At 45.0% G+C, this 15,748-nt stretch overlaps 1 long non-coding RNA gene across 1 annotated transcript in view; it reads right to left on the bottom strand.

The window, feature by feature from the left end:
- Positions 1–6,359: 6,359 nt before the first annotated feature.
- Positions 6,360–15,748, bottom strand: part of LOC142767394 (uncharacterized) — a 202,801-nt gene continuing 193,412 nt past the window's right edge. The window contains exon 3 of the long non-coding RNA XR_012884850.1: positions 6,360–6,493. This is a non-coding gene — a long non-coding RNA (uncharacterized LOC142767394). The remainder of the gene's footprint in view (positions 6,494–15,748) is intronic.

Raw genomic sequence — 15,748 nt, forward strand, 5'->3', positions numbered from 1 at the left:
ATTTCTCTACCTATTTGAAGTTCCGATTATACATCTTCAAATACTGATGTTCAGTGGGCAAGTCTACAACTGAAAGTTCAGATACGATCTCCCGACTTTGAAATGATAGCCGAGAATCGCATTGACAGCGGTAAGTACTTTTACCAAGGTAAGCTTGGCCTCTCGTAGTTAATGGCAATTGCTGGAAAGGGGAAAGGGGGCAACTGCCTTCCTAATATTACTGTCTGCCCCTCCCCACGGCCTCCGCCCCTCAAGGTCGATTATCGGGTAAATTCCCATCTTCCCTGCCCCCCACCCCCCTGTACTGCTTGTAGCGCGTGCCCCCTCCCCTCCTACAGATTCCTGTTACCGATTAACCGTACTTCTTCCTTCCCGCAAATGAAAAAAAGACATTCGGAAATAACTCTTCGTTTGAGTGTATACATATGTGCACTGTGGCCCTTCACTGATCTTCGAATGGAGGTGAAAATATTTGCGTAAAAATTGATTGTACAATACTGTCAGTATCGCAGTCAACAAGGCACTGCCTGGCACAGTTACCGTTGTTTCCATGCCTTTGAGGAACAGTTGAATTTTTTTTTTCTGCCTCACGCGCACCGACACATCAGAACGCGTCCGTGGCGTGTCAATTCGGTGTCGCGTCGTGGTCTTACAGAAGGAGGGCGCACGCATGGGTGCAGCAGGTGACACGCGCTGACAGGTTGTTAGTCTAAGCGCGTAGCTCTCGACTAGCTTGTGCCGTATAGTATACAGTCTGCCGAAAATTCCCAGCAAGTCGATTGCCTGATGACGCAGGGCAAACGATCTCGTTTTGGTCGTGTGTAAGCGCGCGCAATCAAAATCTATAGTGGCGGATTCGCAATATCACGATGCGTTTGCTGAATCGCTATTGGCTGTTCTGGCAGGGCACGTGATATTGGTTTGACCTACGGAGTTTGAGCGTTGTACTTCAAGTTTAGCGACAGGTTCACGACATCACAACAGCTGGCAAGCCATGGGTTCGTGTAGATTTCGTCATGTCGCGAAGGGCGTGGGTTCGAATCCCGGCTGCGCCGGCTGCATTTCCGATGGAGGCGGAAATGTTGTAGGCCCGTGTGCTCAGATTTGGGTGCACGTTAAAGAACCCCAGGTGGTCGAAATTTCCGGAGCCCTCCACTACGGCGTCTCTCGTAATCATATAGTGGTTTTGGGACGTTAAACTCCACATATCAATCAATGCCGAATACTCAATGTTTCGAGCTCGCGAGGTAGAGGTGCATGTGCAAAGGCCCTTTTAAACATACCTTTACGTGGCATTGGTATGGACTTATCTCTGCCTGTTGTTTTGTCTTTTGGAGCTTCTATTTCTGTTTTCTCTAATACGACAGTATGCGCGGCCGTCCGGGACTATATTGATGAAACTAATAGGTTCGCTAATTAACCAGTTTTATTATCCCAACATGTCCGCATATTTATATACGTATAAAATCAGATTATTGCTATATTTTAAGAACAAATTCGTTTATGTAAATATTTGTGTGCATTACATTAAGCACCACACTTTCCTAGGCTATCGGTAATCTTTCTGTTAAACCTCCATCATTCCAAATCTGAACAGTAAATTTTAAAATTACTCCATTCTTGGCCAATTGCCCACAGTGGGTATGCGCCACTAACAATGGTACAACAACAACAACAACAAACAACAACAACAAACAAAAACAACAAACAACAACAACAACAAACAACAAACAACAACAAACAACAACAACAAACAACAAACAACAACAACAAACAACAAACAACAACAATCAACAAACAACAACAAACAACAAACAACAACAACAAACAAACAACAACAAACAACAACAACAACAAACAACAACAAACAAACAACAAACAACAACAAACAACAACAAACAACAACAAACAACAACAAACAACAAACAACAACAAACAACAACAAACAACAACAACAAACAACAACAACAACAAACAACAACAACAAACAACAACAAACAAACAACAAACAAACAACAACAAACAACAACAAACAACAACAAACAACAACAAACAACAACAAACAACAACAAACAAACAACAACAACAATCAACAAACAACAACAAACAACAACAACAAACAAACAACAACAACAACAAACAACAACAACAAACAACAACAACAAACAAACAACAACAACAACAAACAACAACAACAAACAACAACAAACAACAGCGGAGGCTACGAAATACGAACTCGCGATGCCGAGGCAACAAGACAGCGAAGAGTTCTTACTACTACGTGGGGCTGCAAGATTCCTTCCAAGGAACGCCGCATGGGGGAGGATCCCGTGGACAGCTTTGCTACACGACCATTTTCACGCTGTGCATACATGGCCGCGGATATTCTCTTTCTACATCTTTCTCTAGAGCGATTAGTGCAACGGTCTATTTCAATTAACCACAGTTCCACAAACCAGAGTGCAGCCCGGCCCACTCAGGTAGCGGGTATGTGCCACCGGTGGCTACATACATAAATACATACATACATCGTGTTTCTTGCATATAGTTGGGAAAGATTCGGGACTACTCTGCGGCGAATGGCGTACTGGACGTACATACATACGTAAATACATACATACATACATACATACATACATACATACATACATACATACATACATACATACATACATACATACATACATACATACATACATACATACATACATACATACATACATGCATGCATGCATGCATGCATACATACATACATGCATGCATGCATGCATGCATACATACATACATACATACATACATACATGAATACATACATACATACAAACACACATACATACATACATACATACATACATACATACATACATACATACATACATACATACATACATACATACATACATACATACATACATACGTACATACATACACACACACGTATACATACATACACACATACATACACACATACATACACACATACACATACATACATACATACATACATACATACATACATACATACATACATACATACATACATACATACATACATACATACATACATACATACATACATACATACGTACATACATACACACACACGTATACATACATACACACATACATACACACATACATACACACATACACACACATACATACATACATACATACATACATACATACATACATACATACATACATACATACATACATACATACATACATACATACATACATACACATACATACACATACATACATACATACATACATACATACATACATACATACATACATACATACATACATACATACATACATACATACATACATACATACATGCCCCGCCACGGTGGTCAAGTGGCTAAGGTACTCGGCTGCTGACCCGCAGGCCGCGGGATCAAATCCCGGCTGTGGTGGCTGCATTTCCGATGGAGGCAGAAATGTTGTAGGCCCGTGTAGTCAGATTTGGGTGCACGTTAAAAAACCCCAGGTGGTCAAAATTTTTGGAGCCCTCCACTACGGCGTCTCTCATAATCATATAGTGGTTTTGGGACGTTAAACCCCACAAATGAATGAATGAATACATACGTGCGTACATACATACATATGCACATACATACATACATACATACATACATACATACATACATACATACATACATACATACATACATACATACATACATACATACATACATACATACATACATACATACATACATACGGAGGAACGACAGACCTACGCCATAAGGAGATTCGCCCCTAAAATGTTATCTCTATTCTTTTTGTTTCACTGGTACAACGTAGTTAAGTAGTTCAGATGCATTCCCGCTGGGCCAGTGTTTGTGTATAGCTAAATGCTTGAGATGCCCGCCTTTGGAACGGAGAACATAGGTTCGACTCCAAACACCACCAAGACTTTTTTTTTTTTTTTTTACAATCATGAGTTCTACGGGACACATACACGGACGGATAAGTACAGCTTTGTCCTTGATTCAGCATATAGGATGGCTTGCGCTTTAAAAGCAATTCCCATATAACTAAATTGTTAACATCCCCAATACAGCACATTTATACTGTTCAGATATAGTCATCTCCTGGAGGCGTCGGTGTTTCTCCAGTAGACAGGATGCACTGCTTCTGAGCATAAGGGCAGAAGTTCGAATCTCATGGCACCATGGCGAATATTTATTGCGCTTTAGGAGGCGATGCTCTTACGCGCTATCGTCATCGCTTGGCGTAATTCTCTATAGCATACTGACTGCGCTCTCGCTCCGAGGTGCAGTCGTGCCCCTTTTGTTCTTCGAGCACCGTGATGCTGATAAAGGAGCGCGCACTCGAAGCGATTGGTCTGCTGCGCGTTCTTTACGAGCCAAGTATTCCCCTGATGCAGTTCCTTCACCGCCATAAACGCACAAAAGCAGTCGCAAAATGTGAGACCCTTATCACCCCGATAAGGCTCAGCTTTTGTCGGACGTCACACCTTGCTTCGATGCGCCACCTATGTGCACTTTCCAAATTAAAAGTTACCCTGGTACATTGGCTTCACCACACAAATGGCCAAAAAACGGTGGGAAAAGTTTAGCCCCTTATCACATCCGATAAGGTTGAACTTTCGTCTGACGTCACACCTTGCAGTGATGTGCCATCTATGCGCACTTTCCGAGTTAAAATTCCCCTGGTACGTTGGTTTCACCGCACGAGGGGCCAAAAACAGTCGAAAAAGTTTAGCCCCTTATCACCCCCGATAAGTCACAACTTTTGCCTGACGTCACACCGTGAAGCTATGTGCCATCTATGTGCACTTTCCGAGTTAAAATTTCCCCTGGTACATTGGCTTCACCGCACGAGGGGCCCAAAACAGTCGAAAAAGTTTAGCCCCTTATCACCCCCGATAAGGCACAACTTTTGTCTGACGTCACACCGTGAATATATGTGCCATCTATGCGCACTTTCCGAGTTAAAATGCTCCCCTGGTACGTTGGTTTGACCGCATGAGGGGCCAAAAACAGTCGAAAAAGTTTAGCCCCTTATCACCCCCGATAATGCACAACTTTTTTCTGACGTCACACCGTGAAGCTATGTGCCATCTATGCGCACTTTCCGAGTTGAAATGCTCCCCTGGTACGTTGGTTTCACCGCACGAGGGGCCAAAAACAGTCGAAAAAGTTTCGCCCCTTATCACCCCCGATAAGGCACAACTTTTGTCTGACGTCACACCTTGCAGCGATGGGCCATCTATGCGGACTTTCAGAGTTAAAAGTTCCCCTGGTGCGTTGGCTTCACTGCACGAGGCCCAAAAACAGTTGGAAAAGTTTAGCCCCTTATCACCCCCGATAAGGCGCAACTCTTGCCTGACGTCACACCTTGCAGTGATGCGCCATCTATGCGCACTTTCCGAGTTAAAAGTTCCCCTGGTACGTTGGTTACTCCGCACGAGAGGCCAAAAAGAGTCGAAAAAGTTTAGTCCCTTATCACACCCGATAAGGCTCAATTTTTGTGTGACGTCACACCTCACTGCAGGGCGCCATAATCAGTTTCGAAAGATCTAAAAGAAGATTCTGAGCCTAACATTGGAGTGTTCTAATCATGGTGTGACGTTGGCTGTGAGGTTTAGTGTTGGTTTTATAAGCGGCAGGTCGGTGGTTCAAGGCCCACTGCTTGGTCTTTTATTTTGAGCTTTTTTTTTAATTTTGTCACAATCCTCCTAGCGGCAACTTTGTGGAATGGGTCAGTGAAGCCATGGCCTCCGAGATGCCCCCTGTTGCGAAGTTGCCACTGGAGGAGTGTGACAAAATATCAGAAAAGAAAAAAAATTATGGTTATAAAGCTAACAGGGTTCGAACCACCGACCTCCTGGTTAAGAAACGAACACCTAACCTCTCAGCCAATGTCACGCCATAATACCTAACCTGCAATGTTAGGCTCAGCATCTTCGTCATTTTGATTTTTGGAAACCGAAATCGGCATATGACCTTCAATAAAACTCAAAACCTTCCTTGAATCAGCAAGTCGATGAAGTTATAGTATCTCCCACATGAAAACGAGCCATGTAATAACAACTATGGGTTAAAATAACCCACGACCCTAGTCGCGTGTTCGTTTCATAAAAGGAAGGTCACTGTTTCGAATCTCACTGATACGGAAGACAGCGGAATTCAAACTATTTGTTTCGGAAATAAAATGATGAGTATTTGAGGACTGCAACAAAGGGGCACTTCTATGGATGCAAAACTTTATTTGAAGTCCTGGGGTGCACGACTCAATACGTAGCGGGCCACTCCCACGTTGGGACAGTCAGGCCAAGCCCGACCACCGCATCGTTGGCCCAAAAAAAATTACATATGAAGTGAGGCAATCAATATATTTTTAATTACTACAAGATCAGTTCGTCATATCGGCGATCTTCCCCGAAACAGGCTTTCGAAGCATGCTGTTCTTCCTCGTCAAATGTATGCCACTGGACCACTTCTCCAGGTAGTGCCTGAAAAGAAATCAAATTTAAAATATACCAGGAAGTAGGAAAGAAATTTTTTTAGCAGTGCTACTGAAAGAAAAGTGAAGGCAGCGTTTCTTGAGTCCTGCGCTGCCCGGTGCACGATATGCCCCCTTCACAGAACTGACTCCTGCAGTCACACGGAAGTGATGTCATCTTCATTACATAACCTTAGGATCATTACAATAATGTTCATTGTGCTCAAATGGTCTTACGTTTATGAATGCATTAAACTAAAAGTGTTTTGTGATCCAGTTATGCACATTTTAAAATTAAACACATATAACACGCATCTTAAATCCAGGGGGCGGGACGGGGCGCTGCGAAATAATTCGGAGATAGTGAATTGCATACGCATCGATATCGAAGGATTTGCTCATGGGGCCGAAATAATCTTTCTAGAGGACATGAATGGTTACATATAGGATCTTGACGGATATTCACACACCAATGGCAGGTTATTGCTAGATCTCTGCGAGCAACATAGTCTTGAGATAGTTAACGCGATGCCTAAGTGTGAGGGGCAGATCACGTGGGAAGTCGGACACAGGTAATCGAGCATTGATTATTGTCTTACGACAGAGGGAATTTACGACAGACTTAGAGAAATAAGAATAGACGAGGAAGGAGTTAACAGCTCGGGTGGTGTTTATAAACGCATGATTACAAATGGGATATATAACTGCAAATAAGAACATAGAATGAAAGTTTGGAAGCTCGTATATAAATGACACACAAATAACAAATATACCCGCGACAGTCAATGACGAAGTAGAAAAACTACCGGGCAAAAAGTGGGAGTACAGTGAGCTGTCACATGTAATGACGAAGGGGATGAAAAAAAAAGAAAACTGTTAGCTGAAAAGAAAAAAGAAAGCCAAAACGTTGGTGGAACAGAGAAATACGGGAAGCCATCGAGAAGCCGCACGTGAGGCATCACGGTAGCACAAACAGACAAAAAGGGAGAAGCGGCCACAGCTGAAGTCTACCAAATATGGGAAATATATTTAGAGAAAAAAAAGCGTTGCGCAGAAAATGGGGGAGGCCTAAATTAAATGCGAAAACGAACGCTGTATGACAGAGATTCGCGAAAAGAAGAAGTCCACGCCTAGAATACCTTAGAGCCAACTAGGCGCTAGGTAGGAAGTCTGTTACGATGTAACAACATATGTTAGATGAAGGAGGGAATAAGTTGGAAGGGTAAGCGCTAGGATACACCCGAATGGTAGCAGCAGATTCGTTTAAGAAGGTCGCCCAGGGGACTTCCCCAGTGAGTGAAAAAGAGTGCGACCGAGGAGCACTTGAGAATTTGAATTGGAAGAAGGCCGAAGGAAAAATTTCTAAGCGCACTACCCCGGCCTAAGATGGGGTTTCCGTCAGCCTCATTAGCGAACTAGGACATAGCACTAAAGAAGCGCTACTAAAATCCGTATAGAAATGTGCTTACTGGAAAGGAAAACACCAGACAGTTGGAGGAAAAGTAGAATGAACTTGATATTTACAGAGGCAATGGAGAAAAGGCGAACAATGGCTCGTATGGACCGCTAACAATTACATCGGTGCTGTACAGGTTGGCAGTAAAATTTACAATAAGAACGCGCGCAGAACAAAGTGATATTTTGGGAAAACTCCAGAATGAATTTCGAATCGACAGGCGGTTTGACAACAACCTGTTTGTTCTTACACAGCGTATAGAAATATCTGAGATAGAAAACATGCCCTTATACGTAGCTTATCCGGACATCACTGGGGCGTATGACAACGTTATTCAGGAAATTTTGTGGGATATATCGAAGGAAGTGGGCACAGGTGACGACTGCATACAGCGTTTGAGGGGGATGTACTAAGCAAATATAGTTTGCGTAGAATGCGAAGGAACAAGTTGCAATTACAGCGTTCAAGTTAGCAAGAGGCTGCGACAGGGCTGCCCTTTGTGACCACTGTTATTGATGCTGTGCCTGGTAAGGATGAAAAAAGAGCTAGAACGTAGCAACATTGGGTTTAATCTGTCGCACAAACAGGCTGGCACGATAGTTAAGCAAAAGCTTCCAAGTATATTTTATGCTGAAGATATTGTCCTGTATGCGGACAGTCAAGACAATATACAGTGGCTGGCAGATATATGCAGAAGGGAAGACGAGGTTGTAGGACTGGGATTTAGTGCAACAAAATGCGGATTGAAGGTATTCAATGATCTCGAAGACAAGGTGGTCTCAGTACAGGGCCAAGAAATACCGAGGGTAAGCAAGTACAAGTACTTCAGAGCGTGGGTAAATGAGGGAGATAGATATATAAAAGTACAGAAAAAAAACATCGGCCGCAAGGGAAAGAGGAATGCTGCAATAATGAAGCACAGAGCGTTATGAGAATACAATTGGTACGAAGTACTTCGAAGTCTGTGGAAAGGTGTAATGGTTTCAAGGCTTACATTTGGGAATTCAGTGGTGCGTATGAAATCAGAGGGGCAATCAAGAATGGGTGTAAATCAAAGGCGTGTGGGGCGACTCGCGTTGGGCGCTCAAGGGAAGACGACAAATGAGGCTGTAAAGGGGGATATGGGACAGAAAGGCTTTGAAGTAAGGCGACCTCAGAGCAAAACGAAATTTAAAGAGAGGCTTAGAAAAACAAAGAAGATTAGATTGGCAGGGAAAGTATTCCGGAATTTGTATAGGAGAAAGCGTGTACACCAAGTGGATGAAAAAACTGAGAGGCTCACCGGTAAATATACGGCTGGCAGTGTAGCCGATATGTCAAGAAGCAGCGTTAAGCGAAAAGTCAGAGAGGCAGAGAGGATTTATTGGACGACAGCGATGGAAAAGAAGCCGGCTCTTGGTAACTACCGAAAGGGCAAAAACGAATTAAGGAGGGAGACGTTTCGTGATAATTCCAGAGAAACCGCCTTAGTGTTCGAGGCGAGGTTAGTTTGCTTTGGAACGCGGAGTTTTAAAGCAAGCTTCAATAAAAAAGGACGTACATACATACATACATACATACATACATACATACATACATACATACATACATACATACATACATACATACATACATACATACATACATACATACATACATACATACATACATACATACATACATACATACATACACACATGCACACATGCACACATACATACATACATACATACATACATACACACATACATACATACATACATACATACATACATACTTCCATACATACCTGCATACTTCCATACATACATACATACATACATACATGCATACATGCATGCATACATACATACATACATACATACATACATACATGCATACACACATGCATACATACATACACACACATGCATGCATGCATGCATGCATACATACATACATACACACACATACATACATACATACATACATACATACATACATACATACATACATACATACATACATACATACATACATACATACATACATACATACATACATACATACATGCACATACACACACATACATACATACATACATACACACACATGCATGCATGCATGCATACATACACACACATACATACATACATACATACATACATACATACATACATACATGCATACACACATGCATACATACATACACACACATGCATGCATGCATGCATGCATACATACATACATACACACACATACATACATACATACATACATACATACATACATACATACATACATACATACATACATACATACATACATACATACATACATACATGCATACATGCATACATACATGCATACATACATACATACATACATACATACATACATACATACATACATACATACATGCATACATACATACACACACATGCATGCATGCATGCATGCATACATACATACATACATACATACATACATACATACATACATACATACATACATACATACATACATACATACATACATACATCCGCCCATCCTCCCGCCCGTCCATGCGTCCATCCGACTATTACAGAAAAGACACAGACGGTTGTAAGTCAGCACTGCTACCTCTGTCCTTATTTCACTGATCCTCTGTTGTGTTTTCACACTGTGTTTATGCGAGGTACGCCTTAGTGGGGATCTGCGTTTAATTTCTACCATCTGGGCTTTTTTTTTTTCTTTTTAACGAACATCTGAGTCTGAGCGCACGCACGAACCTGCATACTTCTCCATCGAAATGCGACCGAATGTGGCCGAGAATCGAACCCGCGTCCTTGTGTCTCGCAACGCAGCACCATAAATGCTAAGCCAGCCAAGGCGAGATTACAGAATCGTACTTGACGGTAACACAGGCTAAAGACGTGGACAAAAGTAAGGCAAGCTCGACATGATTTGGCGCTGTCCGACACCGTGGCCCGTATTCACAAAGCAACCTTGGCCTCACTTCGATTTTTCCTTAAGTTTCTGTACCCTGTAATGCGTTATGCAGATTATGCAGACACGAGAATGGTAACGAGAGAAAAGATTTCAGCAAGATTGGCTCAGTAATGCTAGCCTACTTTGTACATTCAACACAATAAACTCTTACAGTCGACAAGAAAAAACTCGACGTAAGGCTGAGGATGGTTTGTGAATGCAGGCTCATATGTAGGCCGTGTCGTGCGCCAAGTGCGCCTTTCTTCTGTCCTTGTCCATAGCCTCCAGTAACGTCAATCATGATGTAACACCAGCAAACCTAGATTGCCACCCTATAGCGGCTAATGGACAACCTAGACAAAGGCGAATAGTCAAGACAGCCATACGTCAGCATAAGGTGAATAGAAAAACTTCCCGGCGTGCACAAGCGACCAGAAGTCAATGAAGGCATAGCCTATAAGCAGAAGCAGAAATCAAGACGGTGAACAACACGGAAGCTGCGAGGTTCGTCCGCACACGCGAGCAGAAAACGTTCGAAGGTTCCGGAAGAGGGCAGGCAGCTCGCAATGCGAGGGCTCGCGCTTGAGTGGGAGAGAGCTATCGGTTGAAGCGCACCCTAACGGAAGTCGGCAGCGCTGTGATAATTGCACGGTCTGCCCGTCGCCGAACCTGACGGCCTTATACGTCGCGTTCGCACAGCGTACAAACGAACCTGCCTCCTCTTCTTCTTGGTCCTGATGCCGGCTTGCCAGTCATACGCTATTTGCCGACTTGGCCGTCAGCTGGCGGCACGCGAAGTCGTTGAAGGGCGCGACGCGCTTGGTGCGTATACCGTACGACCCATGGTCACGCCACTCCTCCGGAGCCCTGCTGCTGCTTCTCGCTCGCGTTGCGGCAGCGAACCGTAATTATACGATTCCAGTCATCGTCATCGTGGCTCTTTCCCGCCGCTGTTGTCTACAGAAGCCGACGTCGCACGAGAAAGGGGACTCGCGTGATTCTTTGCAGCCACGCCATCGACCGCGCGCTGTGAATGTCAGCGCAGCTATTGGCACGTGTCTTGCAGTGTGCCCTATGCAGTAGTAGTAGTAGTAGTAGTAGTAGTAGTAGTAGTAGTAGTAGTAATGATAATAACAGCAGCAGCAGCAGTAGTAGTAATAGTAGTAGTAGTAGTAGTAGTAGTAGGAGGAGGAGGAGGAGGAGGAGGAGGAGGAGAAGGAGGAGTTGTACAACAGCAGCAGTCGTCATGCAGGTCAGCTAGGTGATCAGAAAAGGAGCAAATAAAGAAATAATAAAAACGAAATCATCACGACACTCCGATTGGTGATGCTAAGTGACGATGCTGCAGATGACGATGATGCTGCATGATGCGCCGAATGAGACACAGCTGTCTGAGCCCACCCTCGCATAAACTCGCGCTCCTAAATCTTGCGTGTCAGACGGTTTTGACGGCGTGCAACCATAGCTATGTCTTGTTTGCTTTCGGTCTCTCTACGCAGTCGCCCTGTTACCCAGTGCGCCATAGGCTCTACTTTATACAGGCTACAGTGTTGCGCCACTAAGCTCCCGATGACGCAGGTTCAATCATCGGTATGGACACCAGCGTGGTCTGGAGTACATCCCCCGCAACAGCACGCCTGCGGGCCCATCCTAATTTTGGCACCTAAAACTGCCTATTTCAATGGTACCATTGTTGAGCGCGGTGCATGCTTTCGTTCTTGCCGATTTCATGCTGCCTGTCAGTATTCCACTTCAGTAATGCGTGGCCATGCGATTTCACAAGACTAGCTGAGATTAACGGTGCTGTTTATACTACTAGTGATTACGGTGTTCGACTGCTGACCCGAAAGTCCTGGGTTCGAACCCGGGTACTGCAGTCACATTTTGATGGCGGCACAATACAAGACGCCCATAGATGCAGATGCACTTTGCACAACTCAGGCGGGAAAAGTCCCCAGGCGAACTAAGCCAAGCCTTATATTCATATCGCTGTTCTTGCACGTAGAACAACGGATATCATACAGCGAAGTATATTCGTAAAAAAATAGGTTGCCAAATCGCGCCCCCGAGTAAAGGGAATGTGAAAGCCAGCAAATGCAAATACACGCACCTTCTCTAACTGCGACGTCACAGCTCCTCCGCGAGAAACAAAGGGTAGTTGCGGAGATGACAACAGCGGGGTCAAGAACTGGGTTTTTTTTTTTCTACTCTGCTGACCGAATCGTCACCGACGTTCATCAGTTCGTGCGTCTGTTTCCGCAGTTCGAAGGGTCAGCGGGCAGCGATCCGTTCGAGGCGAAATCAAATTACACGACAGAGCAACCGCACTGTGCCGCCTCCAGACACGGAAATGAACTAACCTTCTCCGAAACATTCACCGACATCCATCAGTACGGATTCGATCCCTCTGCCGCTTTGCCAGCATACCCGGGTTTACCCTTGGCGCAAACACATTCGAAGATTCGCGCGGACCACTCGGTCAGGATAGGGGTGGGGGCCCCAATGTACCATCGTTAGCTGTGGCGCACCACATCGCGTCGGCATCAACAGGGGGCGATTGTCTCTGCCCGACGCGGCGGAGACCCGTGTCACGAACACGACCGCGCGCCGACGTTGAAGGCCACAAGGGGGCGCTAAAGAGGAGCAGATGAATGCGCCCTCTCTCGGTGGGCGTAACAGCTTCCTACCCCTGCCTTCACGGTTTCCTCAACTTCAGCCCCCCCACCTCCGACTTCTTCCCACCTTTGTCCCACGATCCGTCACTGTCTCAAGTGGCAAACTGGGAAGAAGCCAACCGACGCTTTTTTACAACGTGGACGCAGCGAGTACGAAGTGGTAGCCCGATGTAGAGTGTTAATGGCGCGCGGAGCTCTGAGAGAAAAAAAAAAGGGGGGGCGCTGACGCTTCCGCTACCGGTGGTTCGCTTCGCTTCCTCGTTTTAGCATCATGGGAGGTCTTGGCGCATGTGCGAATGTTCTTGCCAGGCCTAAAGCACGAAAGTATGTCGCGCGTATCCTCAGGCGCGAAGTGACTTCGAAGAACGCGGAATGGACGCGAGACAATGGCGCCACGTTGCCGGGAACAGACGACAGAAAAGCGAAGCAGACGAAACGGACTCGAGGGCTGCTCGCAGTGTTCCCAGTGGATGGGAAGCTATTCGGGTCTATCAATTCGCATATTTCCGTACGAAATCTTCCCACAGGCGTAAAAAGGCTTCCTTTGAACGACCGCTTGCCCAAACTGGAAGCAAGTGGAACTAAAAGTACCGCATGTAAAAGAAGAGGCAAGAAAAGGACAGTACAAATTAGGTGATGTTAACCAAGCGCAGCATCTGGTTTGCTACCCTGTGGTTTGAACGTATAAAGAACAAAGGCAAGGGCATGCTTGCCACATAGCATCACGGCAGCCAAATTGGCTAGAACACACCAGTCCCTTTCAAAAGGTCCGAAATTGCCAAATGCTCCACATGAGCCGATAATAGGTGGTATAGATGTTTAAGTGGCGTCTGTACATTATGGTCAGTATTCGATCATTCAGTTGCCGTGATACATAGGGGCACTCTAGCACAATAGGCAATGAATGTCGAAATAATAAGTTCTGGAAAGCTAACACGGTACATAGCAGAGTAGAACCTCGTTGACACGTTCCCGTTTCGTGCGACTTCCCCGTTCTAACTATCGCGACGTCGTTATCAAGGAACACTGTGCGATGTCTTAGTGAACTTGGATGGTACGTTTTCCCTGATAATATCCTTTCCGCCACGTTTTCGCTCTTACAAAAAACGTATGTACAAGGATCTGTCGTACGTACAGAGAGCTATATAGTGTTCTGTTAGGGTAACCGTACAAGTACTGGCGCATGCAAAACGCATGTACAGGGCTAGAAGGAATTCGAATGACGATACGATGTGCGTATACTGCAAAGTGACGAAAGAAACTCTCGGAGGCTGTTCGCGACGGGCACCGAACGACTGGCATCCGGATTCATCTTCAGTTCGATACTATCTATTACCGAAGGTTCCGGTTGGGTCACAAAAGAGAAAGAGTTCCGGAAACATGCCAAACATAATTCGTTATATCCGTTGTGAAAGGTCAGCAGGGTACTTCACTATATAGGCCACGAGGCATATGTGTTCCTGCCTTACAGCACTCCTTTCGCCTTATGACGCCACGGGAAGGCAATTCCAGACACTCACTTGGGACCACCGTCGACATAACGGTCGTCTGCTCGTCGAAATGAGGCGAGCGAGCAGACGACATCAATGCAGACGCCATTTTGCCCCATCGATAGAGTGAGAGACATACACGGACCAATCAGCCGTGCGCGCATTTCGTCTGCGCAGGTAGATTCGGCGTGCGAGTTTAGCTACAGCGTCGCGCACGCAACTGCACGCATTCGTGACCCGGTCGTTCCAGTGCGCCACTGCTCTGAATGAGAAGCAGGAGCACGCAAGGTGACCCCGTGAGCAGAAGTAAAAAACAAATCTGCGAACGCTGCTGCGTAGCAGACGATTATGCGCGAGCAGACGGTTCTGTATTAAAGGTGCGCGCCCGTCTGCTACTTCCAAGACCTCCCGCGAGGAGCAAAATGTTGCCCTTGTAAAATGGCACTAACTTCCCCGCCGACCACCACGCATAGCTATGAGTGCAAATTGCGGTAGTTTAGCTTACAGTGGATTCATAATTCAAGTTTACAATCACATTTCGTAACCGTATTGTATTTGCCCATGGCGAAGCTGTACAGCAGTAGAGAAGACCTCTTAGATTTGCTCTATCTCAGTGTAATCTTGTACTGCTGTTTGTGCTGTTGATGTGACGGTATCATGCTGAACTCAGGCAAATGAATACTGGCTGCAGCTTAGATAGGTTACGTGAGAGCAGC

Source organism: Rhipicephalus microplus, chromosome 7, assembly GCF_043290135.1.
Source record: "Rhipicephalus microplus isolate Deutch F79 chromosome 7, USDA_Rmic, whole genome shotgun sequence".
NCBI lineage: Eukaryota > Metazoa > Arthropoda > Arachnida > Ixodida > Ixodidae > Rhipicephalus > Rhipicephalus microplus.